We start from the raw sequence: 17096 nt of genomic DNA, 5'->3' as shown, positions 1-17096 counted from the left end.
AGTCTCTGTCTTTTGGTTGGAGGATTTAAACCATTTACATTAAAGGTAATTATCGATATGTATGTTCCTATTACCATTTTCTTAATTGTTTTGGGTTTGTAATTGTAAGTCTTTTCCTTCTCTTGTGTTTCCTGCCTTTAGCATTTGTTGTAAAGCTTGGTTGGTGGTGCTGAATTCTCTTAGCTTTTGCTTGTCTGTAAAGATTTTAATATCTCCATCAAATCTGAATGAGATCCTTGCTGGGTAGGGTAATCTTGGTTGTAGGTTTTTCCCTTTCATCACTTTAAATTTGTCCTGCTACTCCCTTCTGCCTTGCAGAGTTTCTGCTGAGAAATCAGCTGTTAACCTTATGGTGATTCCCTTGTATGTTATTTGTTGCTTTCCCTTGCTGCTTTTAATATTTTTTCTTTGTATTTAATTGTTGATAGTTTGATTAATATGTGTCTTGTTGTGTTTCTCCTTGGATTTGTCCTGGCTGGGACTCTCTGTGCTTCCTGGAGTTGTTGGACTATTTCCTTTCCCATATTAAGGAAGTTTTCAACTATAATCTCTTCAAATATTTTCTCAGACCCTTTCTTTTCCTCTTCTTCTTCGGGACCCCTATAATTCCAATGTTAGTGCATTTAATGTTGTCCCAGAGGTCTCTCACACTGTCCTCAATTCTTTTCATTCTTTTTTCTTTATTCTGCTCTGTGGTAGTTATTTCCACTATTTTATCTTCCAGGTCACTTATCAGTTCTTCTGCCTCAGTTATTCTGCTATTGATTCCTTCTAGAGAATTTTTAATTTCATTTATTGTGTTGTTCATCATTGTTTGTTTGCACTTTAGTTCTTCTAGGTCCTTGTTAAACGTTTCTTGTATTTTCTCCATTCTATTTCCAAAATTTTGGATCATCTTTGCTATCATTACTCTGAAGTCTTTTTCAGGTAGACTGCCTATTTCCTCATCATTTGTTTGGTCTGGTGGGTTTTTACCTTGCTCCTTCATCTGCTGTGTATTTCTCTGTCTTCTCATTTTGCTTAAGTTACTGTGTTTGGGGTCTTAGTTTCCCAGGCTGCTGGTTCATAGTTCCCGTTGTTTTTGGAGTCTGCCCCCAGTGGGTAAGGTTGGTTCAGTGCGTTGTGTAGTCTTCCTGGTGGAGCGTACTGGTGCCTGTTTTCTGGTGGGTGAGGCTGTATCTTGTCTTTCTGGTGGGCAAGACTGTGTCCTGTGGTGTGTTTTGGGGTGTCTGTGCACTTATGATGATTTTCGGCAGCCTGTCTGCCAATGGGTGGGGTTGTGTTCCTGTCTTGCTAGTTGTTTGGTATGAGGTGTCCAGCACTGTAGCTTGCTGGTTGTTGAGTGGAGCAGAGTCTTAGCATTTAGATGGAGATCTCTGGGAGATCTTTTGCCATTTGATATTACATGGGGCCGGGAGGTCTCTTGTGGTCCAATGTCCTGAATTTGGCTCTCCCACCTAAACGGTTCAGGCCTGACACCCGGCCAGAATACCAAGACCCTGTCAGCCACATGGCTCAGAAGAAAAGGGAGAAAAAATAAAAAAGAAAGAAAAATAAATAAATAAAATAAAGTTATTAAAATAAAAAATAAAAAATATTATTTAATAAATTAAAAGTAAAAAAAAATAAAAGTAAAGAAAAAGAAAGCGAGAAGAGAGCAACCAAATCAATAAACAAATCCACCAATGATAACAAGCACTAAAAACTGTACTACAAAACAATAAACAAAACAAAGAAACGGACAGAAAGAACCCTAGGACAAATGGTAAAAGCAAAGGTTTTGGGAAGTCTGAGGTCTTCTGCCAACTTTCAGTAGGTGTTCTGTAGGAGTTGTTCCACTTGTAGATGTATTTTTGATGTATTTTGGGGGAGGAAGGTGATCTCCACATCTTACTCCTCCACCATCTTGAAGGTCCTCCAAGAAATATTATTTATGTCACACTTTTCATCAGGCAATAAAGGCGAGTGACAAATCAGGAACAACCTTGTGACAATTTTGGAAGGACTGTAATATCTACAAGGCCATAAAAACTTTGACTCTGCTTGGAGTGAGGTTACAGCCGTCACCATGAATGGGGTTTGGAAGAACCTTTGCCCCCAGTTTGTTCACGATTTTTGTGGATTTGAGAAGGTGGATGAAGAGTCCAAAGAGGTCTTCAGCAACTTAGTGACCCTCAGCAAGAAGCTGGGGCTAGATCTGCAAGAGGATGGCTTTATTGAACTCCCTGCTGTGTAACATGAGGAGCTTACTAATGAAGACCTGATGGAATTGGAGGCCCAGGGAAAGGACAAAGAGAGACAAGAAGAAGAAGTAACTGAAGAACCGAAGAGAGTCACAACACAGGAAATGGCAAGGGGATTTTCTTTATTTGAGGAGGCACTGTTAGTGTTTGAGGCCCAGGACCCGAATGTGGAATGGTACACAAAGGTTGAAGCAGCCATTCAGAATGCAATCCAGTGCTACCGTGTCATCCATGATGGGAAAAAAAGAGCTACTACCCAGACATCACTGGATCGTTTTTCAAGAAGGTAGATAGAATTGAATCCAGCAAGGAACCAGAACCTGTGCCGTCAACTTTAGGTGTGAGAGAAATTGCAGCTTGCCTTCCATCTCCCATTGCTGACAATCCTTCAGCTCTACCATCTCCCATCTCCTCTTCCTCTTCCAGTCAGTAAGTCTTCTTGCCTGTTCACTCGAATGCCAACCCCTGTATGCCAGCTCTTGTACTGTACCACTGTACTTTTCAAGGTACTGTACCGTAAGATTAAAAATGTTTTCTTTATTTTTTTGTTTGTTTTTTATGTATTATTTGCTTGAAAAGTATGATAAACCTATTACAGTACAGTACTATATAGCCAGTTATCTTAGTTGGGTACCTAGGCTAATTTTGTTGGGCTTACGAAGAAATTGGACTTACAAATGCACTTTCGGAATGAAACTCATTCATATATCAGCGACTTACTGTAGAGACTGAAAAGACAATAGAAAAGATTAATGGAACCAACAGCTGTTTCTTTGAAAAGATAAACAAAATTGACAAACCTCTAGCTAGACTCATCAAGAAAAAAGAGAGAGGACTCAAATAAATAAAATCAGAAATGAAAGATGAAACATTACAACTGGTAACAAAGAAATACAAAGTATTATAAGTGACTACTATGAACAATTATACACCAACAAATTCGACAACCTAGAAGAAATGGATAAATTTCTAGAAACATACAACCTTCCAAGACTGAATCATGAAGAAATAGAAAATCTGAATAGCTTGATTACTAGGATGATTTTGAATCAGTAATCAAAAACTTCCCAAAAAACAAAAGTCCAGGACCAGACAGCTTAACAGATGAATTCTATGAAACATTCAAAGAAGAATTAATACCAATCCCTCTCAAACTCTTCCAAAACACGGAAGAAGAGGGAACTCTTCCAATCTCATTTTATGAGACCAGCATTGCCTTAATACCAAAACCAGACAAGGACACCACAAGAAAAGGAAAATACAGACCAATATCCCTGATGAACATAGATGCGAAAATTCTCAACAAAATTTTAGCAAACCAAATTCAACAATACATTAAAAGGATCATACACCATAATCAAGTGAAATTTATTCCATGGATGCAAGGATGGTCCAGTATCCATAAATCAATCAATGTGATACACCACATTAATAAAAGGAAGGATAAAAATGATCATCTCAATATATGCAGAAAAAGCATTTGACAAAATTCAAAATCGATGTATGATAAAAACTCTCAACAATCTGGTTATAGAGGCAACGTATACAGGCAACATAATATAGGCCATATATGGCAAGCCCACAGATAACACCATACTCAACAGTGAAAAGCTGAAAGCTTTTCCTCTAAGATCAGGAACAAGACAAGGATGCCCATCTTGCACTTCCATTCAACATAGTGTTGGAAGTCTGAGCCACAGCAATGAGGAGGAAAAAGTAATAAAAAGCATTCAAATTGGAAGGGAAGAAGTAAAACTGTCACTATTTGTAAATGACTTGATATTATATATAAAAAACCATAAAGACTACACCAAAAACCTGTGGGAACAGACAAAGGAATTCAGTAAAGTTGCAGGATACAAAATCAGTATAAAAAATCAGTTTTGCTTCTATACATTAATAATGAACTATTAGAAAGAGGAATTAAGAAAATTTTATTTACAAGTGCATCAAAACAGAATAAAATACCTAGGGATAAATTTAACCAGGGAGATGAAAAACCTGTACACTGAAAACTATGACATTGATGAAAGAAATAGAACCAACAATCCTAAAATTTGTATGGTACCACAAAAGATCTTGAATAACTAAAGCAATCTTGAGAAAGGAGAACAAACCTGGAAGCATGATGCTACTTTATTTCAAACTATATTACATAGCTATAGTAATCAAAACAGATATTACTGGTATTAAAAACCGACATATAGATCAATAAAACAGAATAGAGAACCCAAAAATAAACCATGCATATATGGTCAATTGATTTACAAAAAACGAGCGAAGAATATACAGTGGGGAAAGGACAGTCTCTTCAAGAAATGGTGTTGGGAAAACTGGACAACCACATGCAAAAGAATGAAAGTAGACTACTATATGACACCATACACAAAAATTAACTCTTACAGACTTGAACGTAAGACCTAAAACCATAAAACTCTTAAAAGAAAACATAAGCAGTAAGTTCCTTGACATCAGTCTTGGTGATGATTTTTTGGATCTGACTCCAAAAGCAAAGGCAACAAAGCAAAAATAAACAAGTGGGAGTACATCAAACTGAAAAGCTTCTGCACAGCAAAGGAAATCATTAATAAAATGAAAAGGCAACCTACGGAATGAGAGAAAATATTTGCAAATCATATATCTGATAAGGGTTAATATCCAAAATATATAACGAACTCATACAACTCAACATCAAAAAAACAAAACAAAACAAAAACAATATGAGTAAAAAAATGGGCAGATGATCTGAATAGACATTTTTCCAAAGAAGACATACCAACAAGTATATGAAAAGATGCTCACAACATCATTAATCATCAAAGAAATGCAAGGCAAAACCGCAATGAGATATCACCTCATACCTGTTAGAATGGCTATTATCAAAAAGACAAGAAATAACAGGTGTTGGTGAGGATGTGTAGAAAAAGGAACACGTGTGCCCTATTGGTGGGAATGTGAATTGGTGCAGTCATTATGGAAAACACTATGGAGGTTCCTCATGACTCAGCAATTTCACTTCCGGGTATTTGTCAAAAGAAAACAAAACTACTAAAACTAAAACTAAAACAAAACTACTAAAGATATATGCACTCCAGTGTTCATTGTAGCATTATTTACAATAGCCAAGATATAGAAGCAACCTAAGTGTCCATCGATAGATGAATGGATAAAGAAGATGTGGTTTATATATACAATTGAATACTATTCAGATGTAAAAAAAGAATGAAATCTCGCCATTTGCGACAACATGGATGAATCTAGAGGGTATTATGCTAAGTGAAATAAGTCAGACAGCGAAAGACAAATACTATATGATCTCACTTATATGCGGAATATAAAACAAACAAACAAGCTCATAGGTACAGAGAACAGATTGGTGGTTGCCTGAAGCAGGAAGTGCGGAATGGGTAAAATGGGTGAAAGGGGGGTGGGTCAGAGGGTACAAACTTCCAGTTATAAAATAAATGTCATGGGGATTTAATGTACAATATGATGTCTATAGTTAATAATACTGTATTGCATGTTTGAAAGTTGCTAAGAGAGTAGATGTTTAAAAGCCCTCATCAGAAGAAGAAAAAAAAATTTTTAACTATGTATGGGGACAGATGTTAACTGGACTTATTGTAGTGATCATTTTGTGATATATAATAATATCATCTCATTATGTTATATACCTGAAATTAATATAATGTTATATGTTAATTAGACCTCAATCAAAACAAAACAAAACAAACCAGTATTTAATTTTATTAAGCACACACACATATATATAAATTAAGTTTTCAATAACACAACCTATCCTCACTTTCAGTTACTTTTTTTTTTTGGCCGCCCAATGAGTATCTGTGCAATGAATGAATACAGAGGCTAAATGCAAAGCTAGGGATGGAGATTAAACAATTCTCAGTGCATGGAGCATGACTGATGGAAGTGGGCAAATAGTTACCAACAATTGCAAAACCAACCAATACAAGGAAGAGGGCTTCTGAGTAGAGGAAGTGGCAGTTACACAGAGAAATGGCTTGTGAATTGAGTGTCAGAGTGTCCAGCAAAATGATCCTACAAGGCAAGCAGCCCTTTAAGGCACCTATAAAGTATAGAACAGGGGAATGATCTGAATAGAAAATTGGTTTATGTTCTGAGTAAACTAAGGCTCAGAAAGATTATGACTTGCCCAGGGTGTTAGGTAAATTAGCAGAGTTGGGAATAGAAACCAAGTCTTCTAGCTCCTGGACTAATGTTCTTTCCATTGTACCACTTCACCTTCTTTAGAGACTAAGAGACAAAGTCATGAAATGCTAGACTCGGACTGTGTTCTATGCAAATCCCTCTTAGCCTACTGAAGTAGCAACTGTTGTGTTTTCTGTCTGATCTCTGACTTGGGGAAGTATGATCTCAACAAGAGAACTGAGTACTGATAATAACACAGCAGGTCAAAGTGCATGCTTGTATCTGCTTCCTATTTATCACCTAGCTTGGGAGTAATCACTAATAACAATCCCTGGTTGAAAGTGAAAATTCAAGTATATACTTTAGGCCAATGCCTGTCATCTACTTTCTCAGTAAGAATTAATAGCTTCCTTAAATATATATATATATATATATCCATACATAAATTTTTTTAACTCCTGTAGCTTTATTACCATCTGTACCAATCATCAGAAGCTATTCTCGTACTATCTTGAATCATTTCTTCTGTTGCCATCTTGAACAGATATTTATTTATTTTAGCTATTTAACCATTTTATACTTTAAATTTTTCATTTGTTTAAGACATCTCAACAAGTGTTTTAACTCATGATGTCAGAAACTGCATTTTGTGTCCCACTCCATGATGAGTATGCAGTTAGGCATGTGTTGTGTGTTTATTGAATAAGTGGAGACTTAAAAGTGGAATTTATTGAAGTTTCTAAATTCATTTTATAGTAGTATTAGAATCAGAGGTCCCAAATCCAATTTTTTTTTAAAAATGAAGAGTCTGCTTCAATTAAGAGGATCCAGGAAGTATCTATTTCTTATTCATCTTTATCATCCTGATATCTGACACTTGACACAGAATTGAGTCCATGGTATGTTCTAGGGGGATGGTTGTTGAATAAATGAATAACCATCTTACCCTTCTCATGTCTTCTCTCCACTGGACATGTATCATCTCCTCAGCATCATTTTTACCTTCACTGTGCACCAGCCAGAAGTTTTTGACAGGGGGTTGACCCCATTGCTATAATTCCATCCACCTTACTACAGTGAGTTGTTCAGGTAATCCAAACCTAAGCCAATTTGATTCAGGAAGGGGCAAGTAACCAATTCAGGCTAATGAATGGGGGCCTCTGTTTCAGAAGGTTCTCATTTGAGAGAACAGTGGAAAGTCAGTTGTCACTTTCCTTCTGAATAGAGTAGAATACAGAGGAAGGTTGGAACTCCTACAGCCATTTCATCACCATGAAGGAAGCAAGCATTAAGATTATGCTGACATCATAGATGTCAAAGCAGAGGGATGGAATGAAAGAAAATCCTTGGTGACATTGTTGAGTCTATATCAAGTGATACCCATCAAACTATCCTTGCATCTGGACCAGGCAGATCCAGGTCTAGGTTTGGAGTGGCTTGAAGCTTATACAATTTTGAGAGTTCTCTTGAAGAAAAGGAATACAAGATTACAAATGCGGAATTAGGTACAAATGTGAATATTTAATTAGAATGAGAAAAGAAATCACACAAATCACAAATGTTGAAAAGCTGACAAATATCACAAATATTCCCAAATCTAAAAGAACAATATTTTTGTCTTATTACCTGTCTGACACATCTCTATGGAACTTTTTCCTCCTACTTTTTGGGATCCACTTTCTTTGATATCCTTTTCATAAGACAATGTGCTCTTCATAAGACAATTGCATTAGAGAGATTTTGTAATCTTGGAGAGAATCCAGTGTTGATCAAAATTTGTTTTGTTTTGTTTCAATAACTTAAAAGAGTTTATTTTGGTTTTATACCATATATACTTTTTTGGCCATGCCCAGCTTGTGGGATCTCAGTTCCCTGACCAGGGATTGAACCTGGACCATGGCAGTGAAAGCCCAAAATCCTAACCACTAGGCCACCAGGGAACTCCCTATACCATATTTGTAATGACACACAAATTGTGCAGGTTTGTCAAATTTGGGAATCCCTCTATCACGTTTCATACATGATTTATAAGATTTCAGGACATTTCAAGTTTTCTTGAGCAACGATACTCTTAAATTGTAAATCTCAAAGTGTAAACCCTAGTGCACTTTGAGTTGATCACATATAATTTCCAATTGTCCTCAATGTCCTCTTTGTAGTGGCAGATTATGAATTTTATCTTATCCTCATTGATGTCAGAATCTTGGGGGGCTTGCATATGTGTGGCTTCCCTCACTTCTGTTTATAGTACTGCTCTGGTTTGGGCCCTGTAAGCACAGGGATTCTGATAAATTCTGTCTCAAATGATTCCCATCAAAAAGAAAAAAAAAAGCCTGGTGCCTTTTAAATTATATATGCTGCATCATCAAGTATATACCTGACAGGAGAGAGTTTCTGTCTTGACTAGGTATCTGCTTACGCTTTCATTCCTCTGATGGTCTGATCAACGAGGTGGTTCCCCTGTCATGAGTCAGCTCAGTTGTTCATTCATCAGTGCTGGATTGACTGGCCACTGTGTGCTGACTTGTGGTTGCCTGCTATCAGCTGGAGCAACAGGGATGATTAGAACCGTGTCTCTCGTCTTCCAGGAAACTTGCTTGGGCTTGTTCATGGGGCAGTCTCATTTCCAAGAGTCATAAGAGAGAGCAAGCTCTAATGCACAAGCAGTTTTCAAGTCTGCTTTCTTCTCGGATAGGACCACAAGAGCCTCACAAACCCTTTCCAATATTTGAGCCCTGCTCTGCTGCAGCCTGAAGCTGTTCTCCCTGAGTCCTAACCCCAATCCTAAAGGTGCATTACAGTAACTAGGTGGAGGGATATGAATTTAAAGGATCTCTAATGATGGAGCCAAATTTGAAAATATAAATCAGTTTTCAGTCAGAATACATAATTTACACACATATACACTTCTTTTTTTTAAAATAAATTTATTTATTTATTTATTTATTTTTGGCTGCATTGGGTCTTTGTTGCTGCACGTGGTCTTCTCATTGTGGTGGCTTCTCTTGTTACGAAGCATGGGCTCTAGGCGCGCAGGCTTCAGTAGTTGTGGCACGTGGGCTCAGTAGTTGTGGCTCACGGACTCTAGAGCTCGGGCTCAGTAGTTGTGGCTCATGGGCTTAGTTGTTCCGTGGCATGTGGGATCTTCCCGGACCAGGGCTCGAACCTGTGTCCCCTACATTGGCAGGTGGCTTCTTAACCACTGTACCACCAGGGAAACCCTACACTTCTTTTTTTAAACCATTTTTAAAATTGAAGTATAGTTAATTTACAATGTTGAGTTAGTTTCAGGTGTACAGCAAGGTGATTCAGTTATACATATATATATTCTTTTTCAGATTCTTTTCCATTATAAATTACTATAATATATTGAATATATTTCCCATGCTATATAGTAGGTCCTTGTTGTTTATCTGTTTTGTATGTAGTAATGTGTATGTGTTAATCTCAAACTCCTTATTTATCTACCTCCTCTCTCCCGCTATCTATCCCCTTTGGTAACCATAGTTTGTTTTCTATGTCTGTGAGTCTATTTCTGTTTTGTAAATAAGTTCATTTGTATCATTCTTTTAGATTCCACATTTAAGTGATATCGTATAATATTTGTCTTTCTCCATCTGACTTACTTCACTTAGTATGATAATCTCTAGGTCCATCCAGGTTGCTGCAAATGGCATTACTTCATTCTTTTTTATGGCTGAGTAATATTCCATTATATATATATATATATATATATATATCTCACATCTTCTTTATGCATTCATATGTCGATGGGCATTTAGGTTGCTTCCATCTCTTGGTTATTGTAAATAGTGCTGCTATGAACATTGGGGTGCATGTATCTTTTCAAATTAGAGTTTTCTCTGGATATACACCCAGAAGTAAGATTGCAGGATCATATGGTAACTCTACTTTTGGTTTTTAAGGAAACTTCATACTGTTCTCCATAGTGCTGAACCAATTTACATTCCCACCAACAGTGTAGGAGGGTTCCCTTTTCTCCTCACCCTCTCCAGCATTTATCGTTTGTAGAGGTTTGTTTTTTTAAAATTAATTAATTTATTTTTTGGCTGCATTGGGTTTTTGTTGCTGTGCACGGGCATTCTCTAGTTGCGGCAAGCAGGGGCTACTCTTCATTGCAGTGCGCAGGCTTCTCATTGCAGTGGCTTCTCTTGCTGTGGAGCACAGGCTCTAGGTGCACAGGCTTCAGTAGTTGTGGCTCATGGGCTCTACAGCACAGGCTCAGTAGTTGTGGCACATGAGCTTAGTTGCTCCACGGCATGTGGGATCTTCCCGGACTAGGGCTCGAACCCCTGTCCCCTGCACTGGCAGGCGGATTCTTAACCACTGCACCATCAGGAAAGTCCTGTTTGTAGAGTTTTTAATGATGGCCATTCTGACTGGTGTGAGGTGATACCTCACTGTAGTTTTGATTTACATTTCTCTAATAATTAGTGATATTGAGCATCGTTTCATGTGCTTGTTGGCCATCAGTATGTCTTATTTGGAAAAAATTCTATTTAGATCTTCTGCCCATTTTTTGTTTAGGTTGTTTACTTTTTTGATATTAAGCTATATGAGCTGTTTGTATATTTTGGAAATTAATCCCTTGTTGGAAGCATTGTTGGCAAATATTTTCTCCTAGTGCATAGGTTGTCTTTTTGTTTTGTTTATGGTTTCCTTTGCTGTGCAAAAGCTTTTAAACTTAATTAGGTCCCATTTGTTTATTTTTGTTTTTATTTCCATTCCTTTAGGAGAGAGATCCAAAAAAAATATTGCTGCAATTTATGTCAATGAGTGTTCTGCCTATATTTTCCTCTAGGAGTTTTATAGTATCTGGTCTTACATTTAGATCTTTAATCCATTTTGAGTTTATTTTTGTGTATGGTGTTAGAGAATGTTCTAATTTCATTCTTTTACATGTAGCTGTCCAGTTTTCCCAGCACCAGTTATTGAAGGGGCTGTCTTTTCTCCATTGTATATTCTTGCCTCCTTTGTTGTAGATTAATTGACCACAAGTGTGTGGGTTTATTTCTGGGCTTTCTATCCTATTCCACTGATCTATATGCCTGTTGTATGCCTGTATGTATTGTGCCAGCACCATACTGTTTTGATTACGGTAGCCTTGTAGTATAGCCTGAAGTCAGGGAATGTGATTCCTCCAGCTCTGTTCTTCTTTCTCAAGATTGTTTTGGCAGTTATGGGTCTTTTGTGTTTCCATACAAATTTTACAAATTTTTCTTCTAGTTCTATGGAAAATGCCATTGGTAATTTGATAAGGGTTGCACTGAATCAGTAGATTGCCTTGGGTAGTATGGTCACTTTAACAATATTGATTCTTCCAATCCAAGAATACAGTATATCTTTTCATCTGTTTGTGTTGTCTTCAGTTTCTTTCATCAATGTCTTATAGTTTTTGGAGTACACGTCTTTTGCCTTCTTAGGTAGGTTTATTCCTAGATATTTTATTCTTTTTGATGTGATGGTAAATGGGATTGTTTCTTTCATTTCTCTTTCTGATCTTTCATTGTTAGTGTATATAAATGCAAGAGATTTCTCTGTATTAATTTTGTATACAGCAACTTTACCGAATTCACTGGTAAATTCACTCATTTACTGATGAGCTCTAGTAATTTTCTGGTAGCATCTTTAGGATTTTTCTATGTATAACAACAAGTCCTCTTCAAACAGTGACGGTTTTACTTCTTCTTTTCCAATTTGGATTCCTTTTATTTCTTTCTCTTCTCTGATTGCTGTGGCTAGGACTTCCAGAACTATGTTGAATAAAAGTGATGAGAGTGGGCATTCTTTTTTTTTTCTTTCTTTTTAATTTTTGAATTTTATTTTATTTACTTTTTTATACAGAGTGGGCATTCTTCTTCCAGATCTTAGAGGAAATACTTTCAGCTTTTCACCATTGAGTATGATGTTAGCTGTGGATTTATCATATATGGCCTCTATTATGTTGAGGTATGTTCCCTATATGACCACTTTCTGTAGAGTTTTTATCATAAATGGATGTTGAATTTTATCAAAGGCTTTTTCTGCATTTATTGAGATGATCCTATGGTTTTTATTCTTCAATTTGTTAATGTGGTGTATCACCTTGATTGATTTGCAGATATTGAAAAATCCTTGCACCCCTGGAATAAATCCCATTTGATCATGATGAATGATCCTTTTAATGTATTGTTGGAGTCAGTTTGCTAGTATCTTGTTGAGGATTTTTGTATCTATGTTCATCAGTGATATTGGGCTGTAGTTCTCTTTTTTTGTGACATCTTTTTCTGGCTTTCATATTAGGGTGATGGTGGCCTCATAGAATGAGTTTGGAAGTGTTCCTTCCTCTGCAACTCTTTGGAATAGTTTGAGAAGGATAGGTGTTAACTGTTCTCTGAATGTTTGATAGAATTCACCTGTGAAGTCATCTGGTCCTGGACTTCTGTTTGTTGGAAATTTTTAAATTACTGATTCAATTTCAGTACTGGTAATTGGTCTGTTCATATTTTCTATTTCTTCCTGGTTCAGTCTTGGGAGATTTTACCTTTTTAGGAATTTGTTCATTTCTTCTAGGTTGTCCATTTTATTGGCATATAGTTGCTCATAGTAGTCTCTTATGATCCTTTGTATTTCTGTGGTGTCGGTTATAACTTCTTCTTTTTTGTTTCTGATTTTATTGATTTGGGCCTTCTCCCTTTTTGATGAGTCTGGCTAAAGGTTTATCAATTTTGTTTATCTTTTCAAAGAAGCAGCTGTTAGTTTCATTGATCTTTTCTGTTTTTTTTTAGTCTCTATTTCATTTATTTCTGTTCTGATCTTTATGATTTCTTTCCTTCTACTAACTTTGGGTTTTGTTTGTTCTTTCTCTAGTTGCTTTAGGTGTAAGGTTAGGTTGTTTATTTGAGATTTTTCTGTTTCCTGAGATAAACTCTTATCGCTATGAACTTCCCTCTTTTTTATTTTTTGGCTGTGCTGCGTGGCTTGTGGGATCTTATTTCCCTGACCAGAGATTGAACCTGGGCCCTCAGCGGTGAAAGCACAGAGTCCTAACCACTGGACTGCCAGGGAATTCCCTATAAACTTCCCTCTTAGAACTGCTTTAGCTGTGTGCCATAGGTTTTGGATTGTCATGTTTTCATTTTCATTTGTCTCTAGGTATTTTTAAATTTCCTGTTGATTTCTTCAGTTATCCATTGGTTGTTTAGCAGCATATTGTTTCACCTTTCTAGGTGAAAGGTGCACTTGATGAATAAAACTCTCCTACTGCGAAAAATACAAGAATGGTTTATATGCCAGCATCTTTAAAAGCCTGGAGAATATATCCATTTAAGGACTTGTCTATCCAAGGATTAGATCAAATCTTAGTATTTGGTTTAGCTCTTATTTTATAAATAATTCAGATTTGACTTCCTTCTTATGGGTTGCTGGAAGTACAAGTAACAGTCACAATCATTTAAGAGAGAAGTTTAATTACTCCTAACCATTTAATTGTATTAATTCCTAGGAAAGGAATACTACAAGAGTCAGCCAAAATGAGCTTCAGCTTCCAGGGCCTTCGCCACACAGTCAGTTGCTTGCCTTGCACTGCCCTCTTCCTGTCATCTGTGTACACCTTGAGGGGTGGTATTCAGAGAATCCCTCATTGAGAAAATTTAAATATAGACAGTATATTAGATGATACTATTAAATTTATGTCAGTTTTCTTAGATGTGATAATGCTATTGTGATTATGTAGGTGAATGTTCTTATTCTTAGATGAGGCATGTGGAATATTTAGGGGTGAAATTTTCCGATGTGTGCAACTTACTTTCAAAAAAACATAAATGGGGGGGCGGGGAAGAGAGAGAGAGTGACAGGGGTCAGGGGAGACAGGCAAATGCTGGAAAAGTTAACAATGATTTGATCTCAGTGAAGAATGTATGGCTATTAATTGTACTACTCTTTGCATTTTTTGGACAGTTTGAAAAATTTCAAAATAAATGTTGTGAAAAAAATTATGAAACGAATATGTAGTCCCTGACCTCTGGTGACTCTAGAAGTTTCTTTGAATTACTTCTCTACGTTCTTCAGAGCTGGAAGACTGACACTCATAAAGGCCTTTACAGCAGGCATCTGGTGATCCAGGCATTAGTTAGTTCAGGCATTGTTCTTCTAAAAACTGGAAAATAAAGGGGCAAGAGAGTCAGCGATAGACAGGACTCTGGGTAGCAGAGGGAGAGCCTGGAAAGGTTGTTTCATAGGCTCACTGGTCTCACAGGTGGACGTGGGAGGTGATGTTTAAGCACAAAGAATTATCCAAAGACGTAACCTGTTTAGGAGGTTAATATATTTCTCTTTTCTATATTTTGCTGCATCATTAATTATCACTTTGGTCTGAGAACCCAATCTGTCTTCCTGGTTTCAAAGAGCAACTTGTCACACCTAAAAGCAGGAAGTGCCATCCTAGGAGTTTCTGATAGGAGAGACAGGGAGTGTGTGTGTGTGTGCGAGCATGCGCACATGTGTGCACGTGCATGAACATTTGTTAGACATTTGAAACAAGTGGAGACTCCTTCAAGGGAGTGGATGAAATCACTGTTTCCTAAACTATGTTTCCATTTTTTTAAAAAAGGATTTTGTGATCAAATAAGTTTGGAAACACTGCATATTATATTATCCTTTTCAGATTCAAAATGCATTAGTTTATTAAAGATTCTAAGAAGAATTTAGTACAAGATTTTCCAAATTCACCAGGATATCTATATAACATTTTGCTACAGGCACAATTATGCAACTAGGAGAGCAACTGAAAACAATCATACAGCAATGTTTTCTAAGAAATTCTATTACTTTTAAATAAAAATTTAGAAATAATCATTTTCTTAGAAGCAGGCTTTGTACACACTACATTATGTAAAGTACAGGAAAGAATGGCCATTTAGAGTTCTGGGAGCCAATGCGACTCTTCAATGAAAGTGAGGCATTTAAAAATAATGATATATCTAACTTAAGAACGCACACTTGTGCACATTTCAAGACATATTTTAGAAGTCAAAGTATACCTCTGTTATTTTCCAATGCTAAATATTCTTAATCTTACTGGTATTGACATGCTAATTTCATTCTTTAACACTTTTCTTTCTGCTACTTTCTCCCACTCCATTCTTGCTCCCCTTTCCCTTTTTCAATGTAAGAATTTAATCTTACTAGTAATGTCACTTTAATATGTTCATGAAATCACCTAATAATTCAGCATTTTTTCCCACTGAATTGAACTATCAAATGTTTGTGGATCCATTCATCATTGCTTATTAACCTTAATAAACCACATGATGGGAAATGTCAGGAATTCTCTTCTTGGCATTCAAACCTATTTACACTCTGCTCTCACCTTGCTTTGCCCCCATATTTCCTGCTATTCTTCTCCATGAACCTCTTTTGCACTCAAACTGGGCTACTTGGCATTCTTAAAAATGCAGTATTTTCTCCCTTCCTGCCTTTGCTAATGCAATTTTCTCCTGTTTGGAGTGTTCTTCCTCTTCCTCTTTGCCCTTTGCCCTACCTACTCTTGCAACTTAAGGATATTTCTCAACCTCTGCCATCTCCTCTTCTGTGTTGTCCTGGACCAGGCCAGTGTGCAAGTACTTCTTCCTCTGACTCTTGTGGAATCTACCAGCCTGTATCACTAAGGAGGTATTCACTTGTTAACTTTTTGTGTGTATTTGCATGATTTCACCATCTAGATTTTGATATTTTGAAGGTAGGGATTCTATTTTAGACATCTTGGTCTCCCTAACATTGCCTTGGACGTAATGAGCACTGACATAATTTGTTGATTGATTTTAAATTGATTATTATATTTTAAAATAGGCAGGCAAATTGTACTAATGTTTCTCAAAAGGCAACACCCAGAAGAGGCTGTCTGGAATTACTGAAAATACAAGTGTTATCATATACCCTGATTAAAATTTTCAAAGTAATTCAAAGCCATATTTATTGGATGAATGAATGAAAAAAGCAAACACTGAGTATTTATTTAGTACATTTGTAATAGAACTATATTGGAGGATGGGGGAAAGAATGTGTGCATCAGTGTGGGGGACACAGAAAGAAAGCAGTATCTTTATCCTCCATAGTAGTGGGAAGTCAATGTATAATTTCTAAAATGTAAAAAAGTCAACAAAATAGCAGTGTAAATCTATTATTTAGGATAATGAAGGTAAATAGCAGAAGAGATAAAAAAGTACACAAAATGGTTGCCTCTGTAGACCCTTATCTTTTTCCTTTAAGCCTCCCTGGGAGTACATTTCAGGCTCCTGGTTTTAAATAGATAGATTTCCAATTCTGGATCTCTTAGTTTGTCTTTCTTTCTATACCTTTAGGATGTGTCCAGCTTAAAACTTAAGTGTAAACAGCTTACAAGTTAATGGTTTAAAAACTGAGGTCACCTCTCTCCCTTCTGTCATCCTAACAGTTTCCTACAACTTCTGTATCACTCCCAAAGGCATCATTTGTTGTTCCTTTCTCACCTTTCTCTAGTCATTCAACATATATTTATTGAATGCCTACCATATTTCAGCCACCGTGCTAGACCTTGGACAGTAAGTAGTAGATGAGTGAGCCCTCGTTAACTGGATGATTCTTTCTCCAGTGTTCCTTCAGTCTGCCTGTTTTGTTTCAATTTTTGCGTCCCTTCCCTAAAAC

This window comes from Balaenoptera musculus, chromosome 13 (genome assembly GCF_009873245.2).
Source record: "Balaenoptera musculus isolate JJ_BM4_2016_0621 chromosome 13, mBalMus1.pri.v3, whole genome shotgun sequence".
Classification (NCBI taxonomy): domain Eukaryota; kingdom Metazoa; phylum Chordata; class Mammalia; order Artiodactyla; family Balaenopteridae; genus Balaenoptera; species Balaenoptera musculus.
Note: the sequence above shows the minus strand (reverse complement) of the source record.